Source organism: Salmo salar, chromosome 03 (assembly GCF_965601325.2).
Source record: "Salmo salar chromosome 03, fSalSal1, whole genome shotgun sequence".
NCBI classification, from domain to species: domain Eukaryota; kingdom Metazoa; phylum Chordata; class Actinopteri; order Salmoniformes; family Salmonidae; genus Salmo; species Salmo salar.
The window spans coordinates 103239104-103264794 of NC_138293.1; the positions used below are offsets into that span (position 1 = coordinate 103239104).

The 25691-nt window shown below is 47.4% G+C and overlaps 1 protein-coding gene across 1 annotated transcript in view; it reads right to left on the reverse strand.

The window, feature by feature from the left end:
• The window catches only part of LOC123732882 (glutamate receptor ionotropic, NMDA 2A), a 228437-nt gene extending 217576 nt beyond the window's left edge, over positions 1–10861 (reverse strand). Inside the window, exon 1 of the mRNA XM_082973145.1 lies at positions 10298–10861. The gene's annotated coding sequence lies outside the window, so the exon portion shown is untranslated. The remainder of the gene's footprint in view (positions 1–10297) is intronic.
• Between the last annotated feature and the right edge of the window lie 14830 nt (positions 10862–25691).

Sequence of the window (25691 nt, forward strand, 5' to 3'; positions counted from 1 at the left end):
ACGGCAGGTAGCCTAGTGGTTAGAGTGGAGGGACGGTAGGTAGCCTAGTGGTTAGAGTGGAGGGACGGCAGGTAGCCTAGTGGTTAGAGTGGAGGGGTGGCAGGTAGCCTAGTGGTTAGAGTGGAGGGGCGGCAGGTAGCCTAGTGGTTAGAGTGGAGGGACGGCAGCTAGCCTAGTGGTTAGAGTGGAGGGACGGCAGGTAGCCTAGTGGTTAGAGTGTTGGGACGGCAGGTAGCCTAGTGGTTAGAGTGGAGGGGCGGCAGGTAGCCTAGTGGTTAGAGTGGAGGGACGGCAGGTAGCCTAGTGGTTAGAGTGGAGGGACGGCAGGTAGCCTAGTGGTTAGAGTGGAGGGACGGCAGGTAGCCTAGTGGTTAGAGTGGAGGGACGGTAGGTAACCTAGTGGTTAGAGGGGAGGGACGGCAGGTAGCCTAGTGGTTAGAGTGGGGGGACGGCAGGTAGCCTACTGGTTAGAGTGTTGGACCACTAACCCAAAAGGTTGCAAGATCGAATCCCTGAGCTGACAAGGTAAAAATCTGTCGTTCTGCCCATGAACAAGGCAGTTAACCCACTGTTCCTAGGCTGTCATTGAACATAAGAAATTGTTCTTTACTGACTTGCCTAGTTAAATAAAGGTAAAATTAAAAATTAAATAAAAATACATTGTGTGAATATTGTTATAAATGGTGGGTTTAATTTAACGTGGATATACACTGAGTATACAAAACATTAAGTACACCTGCTCTTTCCATGACATAGACTGACCAGGTGAATCCAGGTGAAAGCTATGATCCCTTATTGATGTCACCTGTTAAATCCACTTCAATCAGTGTAGATGAAGGGGAGGAGACAGACAGGTTAAATAATTTTTTTTTTTTTCTTGAGACAGTTGAGACATGGATTGTGTATGTGTGTCATTCAGAGGGTGAATGGGCAAGACAAAATATTTAATTAAGTGCCATTACCTCTCTCTCTCTCTCTCTCTCTCCATCCATCCCACTTCCTCTCTCTCTCTCTCTCTCTCTCTCCATCCATCCCACTTCCTCTCTCTCTCTCCATCCCCCTCTCTATCCCGGCCACAGCAGCAGCAGCAGCCCTGCCATCTGCTCTGAGCGCCCTGTGTGCATCTCTCTCTCTCTCTTTCTCTCCATCTCTATATCTTCCTCTCTCTCCCCTCACTCTATTTTCTCTCCTTCATTCTCTCCAACCCCTCTCTGTCTCTCTGTCTGTCTGTCTCTCTGTCTCTCTGTCTGTCTGTCTGTCTGTCTGTCTGTCTGTCTGTCTGTCTGTCTGTCTGTCTGTCTGTCTGTCTGTCTGTCTGTCTGTCTGTCTGTCTGTCTGTCTCTAGGACCTGAGGAACACACGACCAGGTTAGGACCTGAGGAACACACGTCCATGTTAGGACCTGAGGAACACACGTCCATGTTAGGACCTGAGGAACACACGTCCATGTTAGGACCTGAGGAACACACGTCCATGTTAGGACCTGAGGAACACACGTCCATGTTAGGACCTGAGGAACACACGTCCATGTTAGGACCTGAGGAACACACGTCCATGTTAGGACCTGAGGAACACACGTCCATGTTAGGACCTGAGGAACACACGTCCATGTTAGGACCTGAGGAACACAGAGGAACTAGTAGAAGCAGTGAACCAAGGCCATACACCTCTTTGACAGAATAACGCAATCTCTCTATGTGTATGCGTGTGTGTATGCGTGTGTGTGTGCGTGTGTGTGTGCGTGTGTGTGTATGCACGTGTGTGTGTGTGCGTGTATGTATATGCGTGTGTGTATGCGTGTGTGTGTGTGTGTGTGTGTGTGTGTGTGTGTGTGTGTGTGTGTGTGTGTGTGTGTGTGTGTGTGTGTGTGTATGCGTGTGTGTGTGCATGTGTGTGTATGCATGTGTGTGTGCGTGTGTGTGTGCGTGCGTGTGCGCGTGCGTGTGTGTGTGTGTGTGTGTGTGTGCGTGCGTGCGTGAGGGTCTGTGTCTGTGTGTGTGATGGGAAAGAGTGCCCCGTTACATAACAGGGATAAATCCCTGTGAGTTCACTCTGCACCTGAGTCCAACACACACCTGTGAAGGCAGCGCAGGGGGTTGAAATACAACTGGGCTAAACTCATTACTGAAACATTCAGCCCCCCCCCCTCCGTCTTTATCTGTCCCCCCTTTCCTTAGTCACAACGGCATCCCTCAGTTCTATACCATAGTTTAACCATGCGCTAACAGATAGGCTAACTGCCTGGTATCTGGGGATATATAGCCTAACCGCTAACAGATAGGCTAACTGCCTGGTATCTGGGGTTATATAGCCTAACCGCTAACAGATAGGCTAACTGCCTGGTATCTGGGGATATATAGCCTAACCGCTAACAGATAGGCTAACTGCCTGGTATCTGGGGTTATATAGCCTAACCGCTAACAGATAGGCTAACTGTCTGGTATCTGGGGTTATATAGCCTAACCGCTAACAGATAGGCTAACTGCCTGGTATCTGGGGTTATATAGCCTAACCGCTAACAGATAGGCTAACTGCCTGGTATCTGGGGTTATATAACCTAACCGCTAACAGATAGGCTAACTGCCTGGTATCTGGGGTTATATAGCCTAACCGCTAACAGATAGGCTAACTGCCTGGTATCTGGGGTTATATAGCCTAACCGCTAACAGATAGGCTAACTGCCTGGTATCTGGGGTTATATAGCCTAACTGCTAACAGATAGGCTAACTGCCTGGTATCTGGGGTTATATAGCCTAACCGCTAACAGATTGGCTAACTGCCTGGTATCTGGGGATATATAGCCTAACCACTAACAGATAGGCTAACTGCCTGGTATCTGGGGTTATATAGCCTAACCACTAACAGATAGGCTAACTGCCTGGTATCTGGGGTTATATAGCCTAACCGCTAACAGATAGGCTAACTGCCTGGTATCTGGGGTTATATAGCCTAACCGCTAACAGATAGGCTAACTGTCTGGTATCTGGGGTTATATAGCCTAACCGCTAACAGATAGGCTAACTGCCTGGTATCTGGGGTTATATAGCCTAACCACTAACAGATAGGCTAACTGCCTGGTATCTGGGGTTATATAGCCTAACCGCTAACAGATAGGCTAACTGCCTGGTATCTGGGGTTATATAGCCTAACCGCTAACAGATAGGCTAACTGCCTGGTATCTGGGGTTATATAGCCTAACCACTAACAGATAGGCTAACTGCCTGGTATCTGGGGTTATATAGCCTAACCGCTAACAGATAGGCTAACTGCCTGGTATCTGGGGTTATATAGCCTAACCGCTAACAGATAGGCTAACTGCCTGGTATCTGGGGTTATATAGCCTAACCGCTAACAGATAGGCTAACTGCCTGGTATCTGGGGTTATATAGCCTAACCGCTAACAGATAGGCTAACTGCCTGGTATCTGGGGTTATATAGCCTAACCACTAACAGATAGGCTAACTGCCTGGTATCTGGGGTTATATAGCCTAACCGCTAACAGATAGGCTAACTGCCTGGTATCTGGGGTTATATAGCCTAACCGCTAACAGATTGGCTAACTGCCTGGTATCTGGTGATATATAGCCTAACCACTAACAGATAGGCTAACTGCCTGGTATCTGGGGTTATATAGCCTAACCGCTAACAGATAGGCTAACTGCCTGGTATCTAGGGTTATATAACCTAACCGCTAACAGATAGGCTAACTGCCTGGTATCTGGGGTTATATAGCCTAACCGCTAACAGATAGGCTAACTGCCTGGTATCTGGGGTTATATAGCCTAACCGCTAACAGATAGGCTAACTGCCTGGTATCTGGGGTTATATAGCCTAACCGCTAACAGATAGGCTAACTGCCTGGTATCTGGGGTTATATAGCCTAACCGCTAACAGATAGGCTAACTGCCTGGTATCTGGGGTTATATAGCCTAACCGCTAACAGATAGGCTAACTGCCTGGTATCTGGGGTTATATAGCCTAACCGCTAACAGATTGGCTAACTGCCTGGTATCTGGTGATATATAGCCTAACCGCTAACAGATAGGCTAACTGCCTGGTATCTGGGGTTATATAGCCTAACCGCTAACAGATAGGCTAACTGTCTGGTATCTGGGGTTATATAGCCTAACCGCTAACAGATAGGCTAACTGCCTGGTATCTGGGGTTATATAGCCTAACCACTAACAGATAGGCTAACTGCCTGGTATCTGGGGTTATATAGCCTAACCGCTAACAGATAGGCTAACTGCCTGGTATCTGGGGTTATATAGCCTAACCGCTAACAGATAGGCTAACTGCCTGGTATCTGGGGTTATATAGCCTAACCGCTAACAGATAGGCTAACTGCCTGGTATCTGGGGTTATATAGCCTAACCGCTAACAGATAGGCTAACTGCCTGGTATCTGGGGTTATATAGCCTAACCGCTAACAGATAGGCTAACTGCCTGGTATCTGGGGTTATATAGCCTAACCACTAACAGATAGGCTAACTGCCTGGTATCTGGGGTTATATAGCCTAACCGCTAACAGATTGGCTAACTGCCTGGTATCTGGTGATATATAGCCTAACCACTAACAGATAGGCTAACTGCCTGGTATCTGGGGTTATATAGCCTAACCGCTAACAGATAGGCTAACTGCCTGGTATCTAGGGTTATATAACCTAACCGCTAACAGATAGGCTAACTGCCTGGTATCTGGGGTTATATAGCCTAACCGCTAACAGATAGGCTAACTGCCTGGTATCTGGGGTTATATAGCCTAACCGCTAACAGATAGGCTAACTGCCTGGTCTCTGGGGTTATATAGCCTAACTGCTAACAGATAGGCTAACTGCCTGGTATCTGGGGTTATATAGCCTAACCGCTAACAGATAGGCTAACTGCCTGGTATCTGGGGTTATATAGCCTAACCGCTAACAGATAGGCTAACTGCCTGGTATCTGGGGTTATATAGCCTAACCGCTAACAGATAGGCTAACTGCCTGGTATCTGGGGTTATATAGCCTAACCGCTAACAGATAGGCTAACTGCCTGGTATCTGGGGTTATATAGCCTAACCACTAACAGATAGGCTAACTGCCTGGTATCTGGGGTTATATAGCCTAACCGCTAACAGATTGGCTAACTGCCTGGTATCTGGTGATATATAGCCTAACCACTAACAGATAGGCTAACTGCCTGGTATCTGGGGTTATATAGCCTAACCGCTAACAGATAGGCTAACTGCCTGGTATCTGGGGTTATATAACCTAACCGCTAACAGATAGGCTAACTGCCTGGTATCTGGGGTTATATAGCCTAACCGCTAACAGATAGGCTAACTGCCTGGTATCTGGGGTTATATAGCCTAACCGCTAACAGATAGGCTAACTGCCTGGTATCTGGGGTTATATAGCCTAACTGCTAACAGATAGGCTAACTGCCTGGTATCTGGGGTTATATAGCCTAACCGCTAACAGATAGGCTAACTGCCTGGTATCTGGGGTTATATAGCCTAACCGCTAACAGATAGGCTAACTGTCTGGTATCTGGGGTTATATAGCCTAACCGCTAACAGATAGGCTAACTGCCTGGTATCTGGGGTTATATAGCCTAACCGCTAACAGATAGGCTAACTGCCTGGTATCTGGGGTTATATAGCCTAACCGCTAACAGATAGGCTAACTGCCTGGTATCTGGGGATATATAGCCTAACCACTAACAGATAGGCTAACTGCCTGGTATCTGGGGTTATATAGCCTAACCACTAACAGATAGGCTAACTGCCTGGTATCTAGGATTTTATAGCCTTCAAATGCAAAAGGAAAAAGGTAATTATCCTGTGCACATAAACCTGGCGTGTTGAATAGGTGTTCTCTCTCTCTGCTGCTATAGGCCAGGGCCAAGGCTGATTCACACTGTTAAAACATCAATGCTTCTCTCTCTCTCTCTCTCTCTCTCTCTCTCTCTCTCTCTCTCTTTCTCTCTCATTTCAATTTCAATCAGGGCCACGACTTATTCACACTGTTAAAACATCAATGCTCCCTCCCTCTCTCTCTCTCTCCCTCCCCTCCCTCCCTCCCTCCCTCCCTCCCTCCCTCCTTATCTCTCTCTTTCTCCCTCTCCATGTTGCGATCCGAGACGCAGTCAGATGTAAGAACTGTGCCTCTACCAACGTGACTGGCTCCGAGAGCACGGAAGGGGGAAGAAGGGAAGATGTAAATTTATTTTGATTTCTCATTAACTGTTTCTGGATCCGCCACAAATACACCGACGACCCCTACTGGCGGGACCCGGGACTGCAGCCTCCTATCAGCCCGGCTGCTTGCTCTGCGGAATGTAGGACAAAACATCTCTCTCTCTCTCTCTCTCTCTCTCTCTCTCTCTCTCTCTCTCTCTCTCTCCTCTCTCTCTCTCTCTCTCTCTCTCTCTCTCTCTTCTCCTCCTCTCTCTCTCTCTCTCTCTCTCCTCTCTCTCTCTCTCTCTCTCTCTCTCTCTCTCCTCTCTCTCTCTCTCTCTTCTCTCCTCTCTCTCTCTCTCTCTCTCTCCTCTCTCTCTCTCTCTCTCTCCTCTCTCTCTCTCTCTCTCTCTCCTCCTCCTCCTCTCTCTCTCTCTCTCTCTCTCCACCTAGTCAAGTTGTTGGTTGGCGTGCGTGACAGACCGTGACTCTAGACACCCATAGAGCATGTTGTGGGCGATGAAACAACAGAACCCCATTCATTTTCAATGAAGGAAGTGAAGTGGGAACCGCTGGGACAATGCGTACATGGACGAGTGATGTGAATACGGACCGGACCAAAGTTGTGGAAAAGCTGAACTTTATGCATATATATATATATATATATATATACTCTGCGACATCGTGATGCCTATTGACCAATTGAAGCTCACTATAGTTTCCATCCCCCGTACTGGATTGGCTGTTGATACCTAGCACTGTACCTAGTCAGCTCGCTAGTACCAACATGTAAATGGGGAAACGCAAGCGTGGCTATCCGAAATTTACGCGTTAATAGGATCTCGGCCGTGACTGGGGTTCAATATTGGGTTCAATATTCTATAAGTGAACAGTGTTCTATCTCTGTCGGTCATTCAGAGCCTATAGCCTAGACGGGGACCACCGACACACACACACACAAAGGAAGTTCTAAGGGCTGAATGGAAACCGACGGACAGGCAGAAACCCGCAGTGTCGACGAGGAGAGCCAATGAGGGAAGAAGTGTAAAACCCTATAGCATCTGTTCCCACCGTCTTTCTCCTCCCCCCCCCCCCCCCCCCCCCCCCCCCCCCCCCCGGAAAATTACACACCCTTCATTCCCATCTAATGTTCTCTCAGTGAAGGGTTCGCGTTATTCATATCGTTTCCCGTCCCGTCTCACGTAATGCTCGCTGCATCCGCACAACCCCCCCCCTGGGAGCTCTAGACAGCGGTGGGATCGAGGGCAGGCAGATATAGAGGGTGCTTGGCTGATTTTTTTTGGTACCGGGCTCCTGTGTGCTGTTAAGTCTTCAGAGAGAGAGATGCTCGCCTTGCGCTCCTCGGCTCACATGATTATGACACGAGGCTGGAACAAGATCACCACTCTGTACACACATTGGTACCGAAACGGAACGACGACTCCGTTTATTCCACGAGTTAGTTACAGATGTACGATCTTCGTTTGAGCCCGTTTGCTACGGCAGGAAAAATAATAATAATAATCCTGCAGCAACAGGACGTGAATTATTATGTAGATTATAATTAATGGGGGTTTTTTTTTGTGTGTGGGGTAAATTAAGTCTGAATTTTCAAAGTGGAAATTACTAACTTTAGAAGCCTTTTTAAAATGAAAATACACTACAAGTTTGCATTTCTTGTCGTGCAGTGATATTCTCAGTAACAAAAGTGTGATCAAATTAAAATCCTACATCTGTATTGGGTTGCATTCTTAAAACCACAACTAGATATTTAGCATGGGGGTAGAGGGGGTTATATTGGAGTGGTAGGATGATATGTAGAGGGGGTTATATTGGGGTGGTAGGATGATATGTACCAGGGGGTAGAGGGGGTTATATTGGGGTGGTAGGATGATATGTACCAGGGGGGTAGAGGGGGTTATATTGGAGTGGTAGGATGATATGTAGAGGGGGTTATATTGGGGTGGTAGGATGATATGTACCAGGGGGTAGAGGGGGTTATATTGGAGTGGTAGGATGATATGTACCAGGGGGGTAGAGGGGGTTATATTGGGGTGGTAGGATGATATGTACCGGGGGGGTAGAGGGGGTTATATTGGGGTGGTAGGATGATATGTAGAGGGGGTTATATTGCAGTGGTAGGATGATGTGTAGCAGGGGGGTAGAGGGGGTTATATTGGAGTGGTAGGATGATATGTACCAGGGGGGTAGAGGGGGTTATATTGGAGTGGTAGGATGATATGTACCAGGGGGGTAGAGGGGGTTATATTGGAGTGGTAGGGTGATATGTAGAGGGGGTTATATTGGGGTGGTAGGATGATATGTACCGAGGGGGTTATATTGGGGTGGTAGGATGATATGTAGAGGGGGTTATATTGCAGTGGTAGGATGATATGTAGCAGGGGGGTAGAGGGGGTTATATTGGAGTGGTAGGATGATATGTAGAGGGGGTTATATTGCAGTGGTAGGATGATATGTAGCAGGGGGGTAGAGGGGGTTATATTGGAGTGGTAGGATGATATGTAGAGGGGGTTATATTGAGGTGGTAGGATGATATGTAGCAGGGGGTAAAGGGGGTTATATTGGGGTGGTAGGATGATATGTACCAGGATATGTAGAGGGGGTTATATTGCAGTGGTAGGATGATATGTAGCAGGGGGGTAGAGGGGGTTATATTGGAGTGGTAGGATGATATGTACCAGGGTGGTAGAGGGGGTTATATTGGAGTGGTAGGGGTGATATGTAGAGGGGGTTATATTGGGGTGGTAGGATGATATGTAGAAGGGGGGTGGAGGGGGTTATATTGGAGTGGTAGGATGATATGAAGAGGGGGTTATATTGGAGTGGTAGGATGATATGTACCAGGGGGTAGAGGGGGTTATATTGGAGTGGTAGGATGATATGTAGAGGGGGTTATATTGGAGTGGTAGGATGATATGTAGAGGGGGTTATATTGGGGTGGTAGGATGATATGTAGAGGGGGTTATATTGGGGTGGTAGGATGATATGTACCAGGGGGTAGAGGGGGTTATATTGGAGTGGTAGGATGATATGTAGAGGGGGTTATTTTGGAGTGGTAGGATGATATGTAGAGGGGGTTATATTGGGGTGGTAGGATGATATGTAGAGGGGGTTATATTGGGGTGGTAGGATGATATGTACCAGGGGGTAGAGGGGGTTATATTGGAGTGGTAGGATGATATGTAGAGGGGGTTATTTTGGAGTGGTAAGGATGATATGTAGAGGGGGTTATATTGGGGGTGGTAGGATGATATGTAGAGGGGGTTATATTGGGGTGGTAGGATGATATGTACCAGGGGGTAGAGGGGGTTATTTTTGGAGTGGTAGGATGATATATACCAGGATAGGGGGAGAGAAGGGGTTATATTGGGGTGGTAGGATGATATGTAGCAGGGGGGTTAGAGGGGGTTATATTGGAGTGGTAGGATGATATGTACCAGGATAGGGGGAGAGAAGGGGTTATATTGAAGTGGTAGGATGATATGTACCAGGATAGGGGGAGAGAAGGGGTTATATTGGAGTGGTAGGATGATATGTACCAGGATAGAGGGAGAGAAGGTGTTATAGGTTGATATGTAACCTAACCAGGACAAAGGGGGTTGTGGGTAATGGTACCTCAGTGCTCCCATGGTAACCTCCAGGCCCCCTGGGGGGTTTAGTTCTGAAGCCAAGTTGATCACAATGAAATCAAACCCAAAGACAAAAAGAGCAGAGCCTTCCCTCATGTCCTACAGCTCACACACACACACACACACACACACACACACACACACACACACACACACACACACACACACACACACACACACACACACACACACACACACACACACACACACACCCTAGTGCTCACTGCACTTTGGAGAGTCAAGGCACGGCAAGGCAAAGCTATGCGTAAAACGGGGCAGCCTATCGCTACCGTTGAAAACCCAACAGTACTGTCGATCGTGAAAACATGAATAGACAAGAAAGAGACAGACAAACAAACAGACAGACAAACAAACAGACAGACAGACAGACAGACAGACAGACAGACAGACAGACAGACAGACAGGGGGGACCTGCAGGGGGACATGAACACTGACAGAAAGACATATTACAGATGGACATACTTACAGCCTCTCCCTTTCACACAGCTTCAGAACAGCAGGGTGATGAGGTGACATTACAATAGCCCAGCCGGTTCCCCCTCCTCTCCTCCGGGAACTCAAACCAAATGAAGACAGGCGTTTATTCCTTCCTTCCTTCCCGGGGTATAGAATATTAATCCTGTTGTTAACTCCACACACCGTTGAAAGAGAGCAACACAATCACTGTAATCCAATAGGGCTCATTGTGTACCGTGGTCCGCCGCGGTACAAATATCCCAGTATAACATCTTCCAGTCGAACGTAGTCCTTTTCTCTCCCCCCCCACCACACACACTGTCTTCTTCTCCTCCTCCTCTGGTCTTCTTTCTCGTCCTATCCCAGCTGCGAGCAGCGAGCCGAGATGCCCTGCACGCAACGCACACGGTTGGACTGACTACAACGTGTTTGTGTGCGTGAGTACGTGCGTGTGAGTGTGTGAGTGAGTGCGCTCTGCAGAGGATGGATGGACGGACGGTGCCTGCGCTGCTCGCTGGCTGGCTGGCTGGGCTCACACCCCACTGGCCACAAAACGTCTAGTTTTGATTTACGTTTGGTTGAGCTGTCGAACTAATTCGACGTGAAATCAACAACAAATGTCATTGGATTTTGGGAGAATAAAAAAAATATATATATTTTTTTTAAACACGAAATGCTCTTTTATGTTCATGACTTTTTACAAAATCCAATTAGTTTTTTTCCACGTTGATTCAACATCATCACAGTGATTGTTGTTGTTGTTGTTTGGTTAGAATGACGTGAGAAACAACGCTGATTCAACCAGTTTGTTGGTTTGGTTGCTCAGCGGGTCTCCGCGGCGTTAGTTCCATTCAGAGCTGAGACGACTCCGTCACACACAAACACCCTGCTGAACTCCGTGTGTTTTCAGCGCAGTGAGTTAGATAATACAACGCGGCAGCGTGTCAACTTCTATCGCCTTATAACGACCCCTTATAACGACCCCATATAACGTAGTTTTTTTAATTATAAGAAATGACGATGATTTTCTTCAGACCTGTAACTGTTTTAAAGACATGTCAGTCTTTCTAAAAGAACCACTGCTTTTATGTCATATTTTATTATTTGTTTTGTTTTGTGATTGGCTGACGTAAAGGTGTTTTGTTTTGTGATTGGCTGACATAAAAGGTGAAAAGAAAAATATATAATAATGCAGCAGTATAGCAGTATATTCTTCTCCATTTTTTTTTCTTCTGTCGTCGTTCATTCTAATCATCTCTAATTTCTATCCTTCTATATCAGAATGGGGAGTCTGTCGGCCGGGGGGGGGGGGGGGGGCTCTCAGTGACGTAGAATAACTGTCATTTAAATTCCACATGCCGCCCCCCCCCCCCCCCCTCCTCCCTCCCCTCCTCTGCAGAACTCTTGTATGGAGTCTGCTACTGCACTTTGGAGAAAGAAGGGAGAGAGAGATGCATAGAGATGGAGAAAAATGGAGAGAGAAAGAGAGAGAGAGAGAGCAAGATGGAGAGAGAGAGAGAGAGAGAGAGAGGGAGGGAGAGAGATGCAGCGAGATGGAGAGAGAGAGGGGGAGAGAGAGAGATGCAGCGAGATGGAGAGAGAGAGGGGGAGAGAAAGAGATGCAGCGAGATGGAGAGAGAGAAGGGAAAAGAGAGGGGGGAGAGAGAGGGAGAGAGATGGAGAAAGAGAGAGAGGTAAAGAGAGGGGGAGAGAGATGCAGAGAGATGCAGAGAGGGGGAGAGAGATGCAGAGAGATGGAGAGAGGGGGAGAGAGATGCAGAGAGATGGAGAGAGATGGAGAAAGAGAGAGAGGTAAAGAGAGGGGGAGAGAGATGCAGAGAGATGCAGAGAGGGGGAGAGAGATGGAGAGAGAGGCAGAGAGATGCAGAGAGATGGAGAGAGATGCAGAGAGATGCAGAGAGATGGAGAGAGATGGAGAAAGAGAGAGAGGTAAAGAGAGGGGGAGAGAGATGCAGAGAGATGCAGAGAGATGCAGAGAGATGGAGAGAGATGGAGAAAGAGAGAGAGGTAAAGAGAGGGGGAGAGAGATGCAGAGAGATGCAGAGAGATGCAGAGAGATGGAGAGAGATGCAGAGAGATGCAGAGAGATGGAGAGAGAGGGTGATAGATGAAAACCCCAGCAGCATCCAGTGTGCTGCAGCGGTCTAAGGCATTGCATCGCCGTGCTAGAGGCGTTATTACAGACCTGGGTTCATTCCCGGACTGTGCCACAACCGACCGTGGCCGGGAGTCCCATAAGAAGGCGTACAACTGGCCCAGCGTCGTCCGGGTTACGGGAGGGTTTGGCTGGTGGGGGCTTTACTTGGTTCGTCGTGCTCTAGCGACTCCTTGTGGCGGGCCGGGGGCCTGCAGGCTGACCCCAGTAGCCAGTTGAACGGTGTTTCCTCTGACAGGTTGGTGAGGCTGGCTTATGGGTGGATTAAGGACGCATGACTTCGCCTCTCCCGATCTTGAGACAAGATCTAAAATTGTGAAGAAAAAGGGGATAAAAATACAAAATATATTAATATTTTTTTACAAATAAAATAAAAACCCAGCAGCGTTGCAGTTCTTGACACAAACCGGTGCGCCTGGCACCTACTACCAAACCCCTGTTCAAAGGCACTTCAATCTTTTGTCTTGTCCATTCACCCTCTGAATGACACACATACACAATCCATGTCTCAACTGTCTCAAGGCTTAAAAATCCTTCCTTTAACCCATCTGTCTCCTCCCCTTCTTCATCTAAACTGATTGAAGTGGATTTAACAGGTAACATCAATAAGGGATCATATCTATCACCTGGATTCACCTGGTCAGTCTATGTCATGGAAAGAGCAGGTGTTCCTAATGTTTTGTATATTTCTCTCTCTCTCTCTCTCTCTCTCTCTCTCTCTCTCTCTCTCACATACACACACTTGGACATGTTCCATACTTTACTGGGATCAGAGAAGAGAGGAGGTTCTGGTGCAGAGCCCATGGCAACACATCTGACTATCCATCGATCCTGGAGAGAAGGGCTCAATCCCCCATGGCCACACATCTTACTGTCCATCGACTGCGGAGACAGAGGTTCAATTCTCCATGGCCATAGATCCTACCTCCTCTCTCTAATTGGCTGTAACATAATGTCAATAAAACATAACTCATATCTCCTCTCTCTAATTGGCTGCAACATAATGTCAATAAAACATAACTCATACCTCCTCTCTCTAATTGGCTGGAACATGATGTCCATTAAAAATGATTCCTACCTCCTCTCTCTAATTGGCTGCTTCATAATGTCAATTAAACATGATTCCTACCTCCTCTCTCTAATTGGCTGCTTCATAATGTCAATTAAACATAATTCCTACCTCCTCTCTCTAATTGGCTGCTTCATAATGTCAATTAAACATAATTCCTACCTCCTCTCTCTAATTGGCTGTAACATGATCACAATTAAGCATCAAAATACAAAAAAAGGAATCTTTATTATAATTTTGTTTAATTATTGAAGGTAAAAAAAAATCTATCCAAAAATAAAGTGACATTCAAAAACAATCCACCACTAAAACATCTACAACACACACAATAACATGTCCCACTTGTTCACAATCAATACCAAACTAGTAATTATCCTATTGGCTGTCAGATCAATGCTGAGGTCACACATCAGCTGGAACCAGGAAACTCTGACAGCTCTCTGGCCTGCCGACCGGCCGAACGCAACATGCATACAACTACAATCAGTCAACAAGTCGGAAAATCCCAGACACGTCTTTTGGGTGATAAAGCCTTAAAGACTATTCCAGAACGTGAATTAATGTTTCTGTTCTACTATATACATTAGAAACGCACACATTTCCATCAAAGTAAGTGCCTTATTGCGTTCCCTGTGGCTCAGTTGGTAGCGCATGGTGTTTGCAACGCCAGCATGGTGTGTCCAACGCCAGTGTTGTGGGTTTGATTCCCACGGGAGACCAGTACAAAAAAAATATTATATATATTTTTTTAATTATAATGAAATGTATGCATTCACTACTGTAAGTCGCTCCGGATAAGAGCGTCTGCTAAATGACTAAAATGTAAATACCGTTTTTTTTTAAAATAATGGAGAGACGCACACTCTAGGAGAGGAGCTCAGATGCAACAAAAAATATATATTTTATGTCCAACGTTTGGACAGACAAACTGTCTTCATCGGAGTATAATGACAAACACAGCGAGGTTGACTCGTTTATAATGTGTCACAAGACTCACACAGGTTTCTATAAACGCGATGGGGTTGTGTCCTGATATCGTCGGTTAATTCTCATATATATTAAAATAGCGTACAAAAAAAACCCCATAAATGGATAGCGTACGAACCTAGATACAATTTGGACTAACAGAAGTCTACAAAACATTTCACAATAGATAAAATCACAATAATCACAAGAATGGCTTCAGATCAAAGTCTACGTTGAGACCGAAGGGGGGAAAAAGCGTTCTTTAAATTAAAGATCCAAGCAGCCTCTCGTTTTTTTAAAACAATAAATTGTCGAGGTCACCCCCTTCTCTCCTAGGGAGGGGGACATGTTCGATGCCGATATAACGTAGTGGGGCAGCAACTGGGTAAATCGAGTCTGTTCTATAACCGTACCAGGGAGAGATGGCTCCAGTTTGGAGTCGGAGGGACAGACACTGGTCTCTCTATACAATGAAAACTGTTGACACAAACAGATACTGTCCGCTATGTATTATAGATATCTTTCATACAAATCTTAAACCTTGTGACCCATTCTATATATCTGTGGTTCGTCATGTAGGTTGAAAACGGGGTGTATCTTGGCTATAAAAAGATCTTTGTACTTTTGTCTCGAGGCTCTCAACGAATGATCTGAGAGAGTGAATCGTCGACCAGTCATCAATATCGTAGAGAACTGAATCGATTCACTTTATATATGTGTGCGTTGTATTGATTACTTATTATTAAGTGATTAAAGATTTAGTTTAAGTATAACTCTGGTGCCAGATGCCTTTGGTGCCAGATGCCTTTGGTGCCAGATGCCTTTGGTGCCAGATGCCTTTGGTTCATTCCGATATCTGAGTTGTAAGAACTTAAAGAAATTGGCTTTAAAATAACCCAAATCTTTGTTGTAAATGATTGGACGACAGAAGAGAGCCGTCAGAGTACATATTCATGATGTCACTTCGGAACCAGGACTTAAAGGTGTTTTCGTTAAACGCTGGAGATGAGGTGGGGTTATTCCAGATAGGGCTGCTTGATGATGAGGTGGGGTTATTCCAGATAGGGCTGCTTGGTGATGAGGTGGGGTTATTCCAGATAGGGCTGCTTGGTGATGAGGTGGGGTTATTCCAGATAGGGCTGCTTGGTGATGAGGTGGGGTTATTCCAGATAGGGCTGACTGGAGATGAGGTGGGGTTATTCCAGATAGGGCTGCCTGGCGGTGAGGTGGGGTTATTCCAGATAGGGCTGACTGGCGATAAGGTGGGGTTATTCCAGATAGGGATGCTTGGCGATGAGGTGGGGTTATTCCGGATAGGACTGACTGGCGGTGAGGTGAGGTTATTCCAGATAGGACTGCTTGGCGATGAGGTGGGGTTATTCCAGATAGGACTGCTTGGCGATGAGGTGGGGTTATTCCAGATAGGGATGCCTGGAGATGAGGTGGGTTATTCCAGATAGGGCTGCCTGGAGATGAGGTGGGGTTATTCCAGATAGGGCTGACTGGAGATGAGGTGGGGTTATTCCAGATAGGGCTGCCTGGCGGTGAGGTGGGGTTATTGCAGATAGGGCTGCCTGGCGATGAGGTGGGGTTATTCCAGATAGGGCTGACTGGCGGTGAGGTGGGGTTATTCCAGATAGGGCTGATTTGCGGTGAGGTGGGGTTATTCCAGATAGGGCTGCTTGGCAATGAGGTGGGGTTATTTCAGATAGGGCTGACTGGAGATGAAATGGGGTTATTCCAGATAGGACTGCTTGGCGATGAGGTGGGGTTATTCCAGATAGGGATGCCTGGAGATGAGGTGGGGTTATTCCAGATAGGGCTGCCTGGAGATTAGGTGGGGTTATTCCAGATAGGGCTGCCTGGAGATGAGGTGGGGTTATTCCAGATAGGGCTGACTGGAGATGAGGTGGCGTTATTCCAGATAGGGCTGCCTGGCGATGAGGTGGGGTTATTCCAGATAGGGCTGCCTGGCGGTGAGGTGGGGTTATTCCAGATAGGGTTGCTTGGCGATGAGGTGGGGTTATTCCAGATAGGGCTGCCTGGCGATGAGGTGGGGTTATTCCAGATAGGGCTGACTGGCGGTGAGGTGGGGTTATTCCAGATAGGGCTGATTTGCGGTGAGGTGGGGTTATTCCAGATAGGGCTGCTTGGCAATGAGGTGGGGTTATTCCAGATAGGGCTGACTGGAGATGAGGTGGGGTTATTCCAGATAGGGCTGACTTGCGGTGAGGTGGGGTTATTCCAGACAGGGCTGACTGGAGATGAGGTGGGGTTATTCCAGATAGGGCTGACTGGCGGTGAGGTGGGGTTATTCCGGATAGGGCTGATTTGCGGTGAGGTGGGGTTATTCCAGATAGGGCTGCTTGATTATGAGGTGGGGTTATTCCAGATAGGGCTGACTGGAGATGAGGTGGGGTTATTCCAGATAGGGCTGACTTGCGGTGAGGTGGGGTTATTCCAGATAGGGCTGCTTGGCGATGAGGTGGGGTTATTCCAGATAGGGCTGCCTGGAGATTAGGTGGGGTTATTCCAGATAGGGCTGCCTGGAAATGAGGTGGGGTTATTCCAGATAGGGCTGACTGGAGATGAGGTGGGGTTATTCCAGATAGGTTATTCCAGATAGGGCTGACTGGTGGTGAGATGGAGTTATTCCAGATAGGGCTGCCTTGCGATGAGGTGGGGTTATTCCAGATAGGGCTGCCTGGAGATGAGGTGGGGTTATTCCAGATAGGGCTGACTGGCGGTGAGGTGGGGTTATTCCAGATAGGTCATTCCAGATAGGGTTGCCTCTCCTCCATGATAGTCTGATATGGTTTATATACTCCTCCATGATAGTTGTCCAGCCCAGTGCAGACAGTTGTCCAGTCCAGTGAAGACAGTTGTCCAGCCCAGTGCAGACAGTTGTCCAGCCCAGTGCAGACAGTTGTCCAGCCCAGTGAAGACAGTTGTCCAGCCCAGTGCAGACAGTTCTCCAGCCTAGTAAAGACAGTTGTCCAGCCCAGTGCAGACAGTTTTCCAGCCCAGTGAAGACAGTTGTCCAGCCTAGTGAAGACAGTTGTCCAGCCTAGTAAAGACAGTTGTCCAGCCCAGTGCAGACAGTTGTCCAGCCTAGTGAAGACAGTTGTCCAGCCTAGTAAAGACAGTTGTCCAGCCCAGTGAAGACAGTTGTCCAGCCCAAAGGAAGACAGTTGTCCATCCCAGTGAAGACAGTTGTCCAGCCCAGTGAAGACAGTTGTCCAGCCCAGTGAAGACAGTTGTCCATCCCAGTGAAGACAGTTGTCCAGCCCAGTGAAGACAGTTGTCCAGCCCAAAGGAAGACAGTTGTCCATCCCAGTGAAGACATTGTCCAGCCCAGTGAAGACAGTTGTCCAACCCAAAGGAAGACATTTGTCCAGCCCAGTGAAGACAGTTGTCCAGCCCAAAGGAAGACAGTTGTCCAGCCCAGTGCAGACAGTTGTCCAGCCCAGTGAAGACAGTTGTCCAGCCCAAAGGAAGACAGTTGTCCATCCCAGTGAAGACAGTTGTCCAGCCCAGTGAAGACAGTTGTCCAGCCCAAAGGAAGACAGTTGTCCATCCCAGTGAAGACAGTTGTCCAGCCCAGTGAAGACAGTTGTCCAACCCAAAGGAAGACAGTTGTCCAGCCCAGTGAAGACAGTTGTCCAGCCCAAAGGAAGACAGTTGTCCAGCCCAGTGCAGACAGTTGTCCAGCCCAGTGAAGACAGTTGTCCAGCCCAAAGGAAGACAGTTGTCCAGCCCAGTGCAGACAGTTGTCCAGCCCAGTGAAGACAGTTGTCCAGCCCAAAGAAAGACAGTTGTCCAGCCCAGTGCAGACAGTTGTCCAGCCCAGTGAAGACAGTTGTCCAGCCCAAAGAAAGACAGTTGTCCAGCCCAGTGAAGACAGTTGTCCAGCCCAAAGGAAGACAGTTGTCCAGCCCAGTGAAGACAGTTGTCCAGCCCAAAGGAAGACAGTTGTCCAGCCCAGTGAAGACAGTTGTCCAGCCCAAAGGAAGACAGTTGTCCAGCCCAGTGAAGACAGTTGTCCAGCCCAGTGAAGACAGTTGTCCAGCCCAGTGAAGACAGTTGTCCAGCCCAGTGAAGACAGTTGTCCAGCCCAGTGAAGACAGTTGTCCAGCCCAAAGGAAGACAGTTGTCCAGCCCAGTGAAGACAGTTGTCCAGCGAAGACAGTTGTCCAGCCCAGTGAAGACAGTTGTCCAGCCCAGTGAACACAGTTGTCCAGCCCAGTGAAGACAGTTGTCCAGCCCAGCAGTGACACAGTTGTCCAGCCCAGTGAAGACAGTTGTCCAGCCCAGTGAAGACAGTTGTCCAGCCAGGAAGACAGTTGTCCAGCCCAGTGAAGACAGTTGTCCAGCCCAGTGAAGACAGTTGTCCAGCCCAGTGAAGACAGTTGTCCAGCCAGTGAAGACAGTTGTCCAGCCCAGTGAAGACAGTTGTCCAGCCCAGTGAAGACAGTTGTCCAGCCCAAAGGAAGACAGTTGTCCAGCCAGTGGTAAATCGAGGAATGTGTTCCTCACATACAGTGTTTGTCTCTATGCAGTAAAATATATCTACACTACCGTTCAAAAGTTTTAGAACACCTCATTCAAGGGTTTTTCTTTTTGACTATTTTCTACACTGTAGAATAATAGTGAAGACATCAAAACTATGAAATAACACATATGGAATCATGTTGTAACCAAAAAAGTGTTAAAACAAATCGAAATACATTTTTGATTCTTCAAAGTAGCCACCCAATTGCCTTGATGACAGCGTTGCACACTCTTAGAAGATTGACTGGTACTGTATATTAGAGTGACAATATAACTTCATGGTGTGGATATTCAGAACATCATCTGGTCAACAGCAGTCCATCGTACAGGGAAAAGGACTCTGGTCAACAGCAGTCCATCGTACAGGGAAAAGGACTCTGGTCAACAGCAGTCCATCGTACAGGGAAAAGGACTCTGATCAACAGCAGTCCATCGTACAGGGAAAAGGACTCTGGTCAACAGCAGTCCATCGTACAGGGAAAAGGACTCTGATCAACAGCAGTCCATCGTACAGGGAAAAGGACTCTGATCAACAGCAGTCCATCGTACAGGGAAAAGGACTCTGGTCAACAGCAGTCCATCGTACAGGGAAAAGGTGTCATTTGGTAAGTAACCATTTTGTATTTCCAGAGGGTCAACATTACGACAGACATCTGACAGAGCTGCTGATAGAAACACCAGGCGTATCTGTTCTATGTACAATATTTCTACGTTCAACATTACACAACATCGTGGTCTAAGAAATATGGATTCCGTTCACCGCTCAGGCCTAATCCAATCAGCACTATGTGTTTGTGGCAGGAGGTATTCTGAGATTCACATTTGACCTTTACATCTCCTCAGAGGATGATGTTATTGCGAGTGACATTCCTTGACACACACACCACACACACAGACACACACACACACACACCACACACACACACACACACACACACACCACACACACGCCACACACACACACCACACACACACACCACACACACAGATACACACACCACATACAGCCAGGTGACCTGCTGTACGATACACTCAGTGCTCTCTGTTCCATGTCCAGTCTGAATACATAGAACACTAAGTACAGCTTCCTCCCTCCCTCCCCTCCCTCCCTCCCTCCCTCCCCTCCCCTCCCTCCCTCCCTCCCTCTCCTCCCCTCCCTCCCTTCCCTCTCTCCCTCTCCTCCTCCCTCCCTCCCTCCCCCTCACCCTCTTTCCCACTTTCTCCATCCCTCCCCTCTCTCTCTACCCTCATCCCTTTCCCTTCCTCAGTATCCCCCCATCCCACCCCGTCTCTCTCCATCCCCATCCCTCCCCCCTCTCTCTAACACCCCCCCAACCCACTCTCTCTCCCCCCACCTCCTGTTACAGTGACAAGTATTAAAATGGAGAAACAGCCATTCCAGTCAGGCAATCATTGGGTCAGCTCTAAACAGTGTTGGGTGATACCCTGAAAGGGGTGCTGCCTGCCTGGCTCCCTGGCGCTGTGCTGATCCCCATTATACGGAGGGTGGACTGTCACCACCAACGAAACCAAGCTCCTGTGTGTGTGTGTGTGTGTGTGTGTGTGTGTGTGTGTGTGTGTGTGTGTGTGTGTGTGTGTGTGTGTGTGTGTGTGTGTGTGTGTGTGTGTGTGTGTGTGTGTGTGTGTGTGTGTGTGTGTGTGTGTGTGTGTGTGTGTGTGTGGATATTCGTCAATTCTGTCATAATCGACGACTGTTTTCGTTCCGTAACATTTAGATGGTTGTTCTTTTTCAGGTTTAGAAGAAGTGACTGCTAAATGCTAACTCCTGTTCGTATAAGCTGTTAGCATAGCTAGCGCAGGAGATTGGTGTCAACCTTAATTGGAGAGGACGGGCTCGTGGTGTAATGGCTGGAGCGGAATCAGAGTGGATCTCGATGGTGCAGCCTCCTGCCAAGGCAGCAGCTACTCTTCCTGGGGTTTATTATGGGTCCCCATTAGTTCCTGCCAAGGCAGCGGCTACTCTTCCTGGGGTTTATTATGGATCCCCGTTAGTTCCTGTCAAGGCAGCAGCTACTCTTCCTGGGGTTTATTATGGATCTCCATTAGTTCCTGCCAAGGCAGCAGCTACTCTTCCTGGGGTTTATTATGGATCCCCGTTAGTTCCTGCCAAAGCAGCAGCTACTCTTCCTGGGGTTTATTATGGATCCCCATTAGTTCCTGCCAAGGCAGCAGCTACTCTTCCTGGGGTTTATTATGGATCCCCGTTAGTTCCTGCCAAGGCAGCAGCTACTCTTCCTGGGGTTTATTATGGATCCCCGTTAGTTCCTGTCAAGGCAGCAGCTACTCTTCCTGGGGTTTATTATGGATCCCCGTTAGTTGCTGCCAAGGCAGCAGCTACTCTTCCTGGGGTTTATTATGGATCCCCGTTAGTTCCTGCCAAGGCAGCGGCTACTCTTTCTGGGGTTTATTATGGATCCCCGTTAGTTCCTGCCAAGGCAGCGGCTACTCTTCCTGGGGTTTATTATGGATCCCGTTTAGTTCCTGCCAAGGCAGCGGCTACTCTTCCTGGGGTTTATTATGGATCCCCGTTAGTTCCTGCCAAGGCAGCGGCTACTCTTCCTGGGGTTTATTATGGATCCCCGTTAGTTCCTGCCAAGGCAGCGGCTACTCTTCCTGGGGTTTATTATGGGTCCCCGTTAGTTCCTGCCAAGGCAGCGGCTACTCTTCCTGGGGATTATTATGGATCCCCATTAGTTCCTGCCAAGGCAGCGGCTACTCTTCCTGGGGTTTATTATGGATCCCCATTAGTTCCTGTCAAGGCAGCAGCTACTCTTCCTGGGGTTTATTATGGATCCCCATTAGTTCCTGCGAAGGCAGCGGCTACTCTTCCGGGGGTGTATTATGGATCGCCATTAGTTCCCGTCCAGGCAGCAGCTACTCTTCCTGGGGTTTATCATGGATCCTCATTAGTTCCTGCCAAGGCAGCAGCTACTCTTCCTGGGGTTTATTATGGATCCCCGTTAGTTCCTGCCAAGGCAGTGGCTACTCTTCCTGGGGTTTATTATGGGTCCCCGTTAGTTCCTGCCAAGGCAGCAGCTACTCTTCCTGGGGATTATTATGGATCCCCATTAGTTCCTGCCAAGGCAGCGGCTACTCTTCCTGGGGTTTATTATGGATCCCCATTAGTTCCTGTCAAGGCAGCAGCTACTCTTCCTGGGGTTTATTATGGATCCCCATTAGTTTCCTGCCAAGGCAGCGGCTCACTCTTCCTGGGGTGTATTATGGATCCCCATTAGTTCCCGTCCAGGCAGCAGCTACTCTTCCTGGGGTTTATCATGGATCCTCATTAGTTCCTGCCAAGGCAGCAGCTACTCTTCCTGGGGTTTATTATGGATCCCCGTTAGTTCCTGCCAAGGCAGCAGCTACTCTTCCTGGGGTGTATGTATGGATCCCCGTTAGTTCCTGCCAAGGCAGCAGCTACTCTTCCTGGGGTTTATTATGGATCCCCGTTAGTTCCTGCCAAGGCAGCAGCTGCTCTTCCTGGGGTTTATTATGGATCCCCGTTAGTTCCTGCCAAGGCAGCAGCTACTCTTCCTGGGGTTTATTATGGATCCCCATTAGTTCCTGCCAAGGCAGCAGCTACTCTTCCTGGGGTTTATTATGGATCCCCGTTAGTTCCTGTCAAGGCAGCAGCTACTCTTCCTGGGGTTTATTATGGATCCCTGTTAGTTGCTGCCAAGGCAGCAGCTACTCTTCCTGGGGTTTATTATGGATCCCCGTTAGTTCCTGCCAAGGCAGCGGCTACTCTTTCTGGGGTTTATTATGGATCCCCATTAGTTCCTGCCAAGGCAGCGGCTACTCTTCCTGGGGTGTATTATGGATCCCCATTAGTTCCCGTCCAGGCAGCAGCTACTCTTCCTGGGGTTTATCATGGATCCTCATTAGTTCCTGCCAAGGCAGCAGCTACTCTTCCTGGGGTTTATTATGGATCCCCGTTAGTTCCTGCCAAGGCAGCAGCTACTCTTCCTGGGGTTTATTATGGATCCCCGTTAGTTCCTGCCAAGGCAGCAGCTACTCTTCCTGGGGTTTATTATGGATCCCCGTTAGTTCCTGCCAAGGCAGCAGCTGCTCTTCCTGGGGTTTATTATGGATCCCCATTAGTTCCTGCCAAGGCAGCAGCTACTCTTCCTGGGGGTTTATTATGGATCCCCATTAGTTCCTGCCAAGGCAGCAGCTACTCTTCCTGGGATTTATTATGGATCCCCATTAGTTCCTGCCAAGGCAGCAGCTACTCTTCCTGGGATTTATTATAGATCCCCATTAGTTCCTGCCAAGGCAGCAGCTACTATTCCTGGGGTTTATTATGGATCCCCATTAGTTCCTGCCAAGGCAGCAGCTACTCTTCCTGAGGGTTGATTATGGATCCCCATTAGTTCCTGCCAAGGCAGCAGCTACTCTTCCTGGGGTTTATTATGGATCCCCGTTAGTTCCTGCCAAGGCAGCAGCTACTATTCCTGGGGTTTATTATGGATCCCCATTAGTTCCTGCCAAGGCAGCAGCTACTCTTCCTGAGGGTTGATTATGGATCCCCATTAGTTCCTGCCAAGGCAGCAGCTACTCTTCCTGGGGTTTATTATGGATCCCCGTTAGTTCCTGCCAAGGCAGCAGCTACTCTTCCTGAGGGTTGATTATGGATCCCCATTAGTTCCTGCCAAGGCAGCAGCTACTCTCCCTGGGGTTTATTATGGATCCTCGTTAGTTCCTGCCAAGGCAGCGGCTACTCTTCCTGGGGTTTATTATGGATCCCCGTTAGTTCCTGCCAAGGCAGCAGCTACTCTTCCTGGGGTTTATTATGGATCCCCATTAGTTCCTGCCAAGGCAGCAGCTACTCTCCCTGGGGTTTATTATGGATCCCCGTTAGTTCCTGCCAAGGCAGCAGCTACTCTTCCTGGGGTTTATTATGGATCCCCGTTAGTTCCTGCCAAGGCAGCAGCTACTCTCCCTGGGATTTATTATGGATCCTCGTTAGTTCCTGCCAAGGCAGCAGCTACTCTTCCTGAGGGTTGATTATGGATCCCCATTAGTTCCTGCCAAGGCAGCAGCTACTCTCCCTGGGATTTATTATGGATCCTCGTTAGCTCTACTGTCAACCAATCATTACAGTGTTTCTGTTTGATTCATGCGGACTGGTTACCAAAGACATGACTGAAACAGCTACAGGCTTTCTACTATTGAATGGGATGTTAGAGTGTCTCCTTCTCACAAATTGATAGTGCAATGTACACACACACACACACACACACACACACAGACATATTTCCAGACTGTGAGTGTGTGATGGGTTGAAGATGTGCTTGTGTAAACAAGGCAACACCATGTTGCATTGAGCCTTGCTGTTGGAAACCCACATCAGTGTCGGGACCTTCGACTTCGGCAGATGCACCTGCCCCCCCGACTTTACTCCCCCTCAAACAACCCCCTTTGGTCTGCAGTCGGTTGCTTCAGCTTTACCCCCTCAAACGACCCCTTTGGTCTGCAGTCGGTTGCTTCGGCCTTACCCCCTCAAACGACCCCTTTCGTGTTACTGTCTTTTTTTATATATATTTTTTGAATTTCTCAATTTTTTTTGTTTTGATTTTTACAAATAAATATCAACAAATAAAAGAGGCAAACAAGCAACATATAAACGTTTTGTTTTTCATTTTAGTTAAAGTATTGCCATATTGTATAAATTAATTTATAAAGTGAAAAAAACGTTTTTGAATTAGACCATATTTATTTATTTTATTTATTTTTATTTCACCTTTATTTAACCAGGTAGGCAAGTTGAAAACAAGTTCTCATTTACAATTGCGACCTGGCCAAGATAAAGCAAAGCAGTTCGACAACATACAACAACACAGAGTTACACATGGAGTAAAACAAACATACAGTCAATAATACAGTAGAACAATAAGTCTATATACAATGTGAGCAAATGAGGTGAGATAAGGGAGGTAAAGGCAATAAAAAGGCCATGGTGGCATTTGTGGATGTGAAATGTCCCTAATATTATCAGCAGTTGAATTAAATATACTACATTTTTTCTCAATGTCAAAATTTCTAAAATAAATAATTATATTAAAACCATTAAAATTGTACAAACGGTCCTGTTTTCTTTGTAACAAAGTTTTGTACGTCAATCCCAAAAATTATACTATAAATACAGGTTAAAAAAATAAATACAAAAATGAAAAATGGTTTGATACTTTCTCCATTCCACAGAAATCACAATTATATCAATTATCACAATTATATTCAGCTTGAATCTTTCCAACACATGTTTTACAGGACAAATTCCATGTAACACTTTAAATTAAACGTCCTTTACCTTGTTACAGATACAATATGTGTCAGCCATTTTCCATGCTTTACCCCATTGTATATCCCCATAGATTTTCAACCCCAAAAAAAATCTTGCTGAGGGAAATGTAGCTAATTTTACAAAAAAAAATAGCCCTAATCTGTTTATTACTACGTGTTATCGTTGAGGAATGTTAATATATTGTCAAATTAATATATTTTTTTGTCATGTAAAATCTATGTGACTTTTTAAATCATCATCATCAAGCAGAGAGAAATGAATGGTCTCAAAAACCCCACCAAAGTCACGCCAGATGTTTTGAAGAATTCTCGCGATAT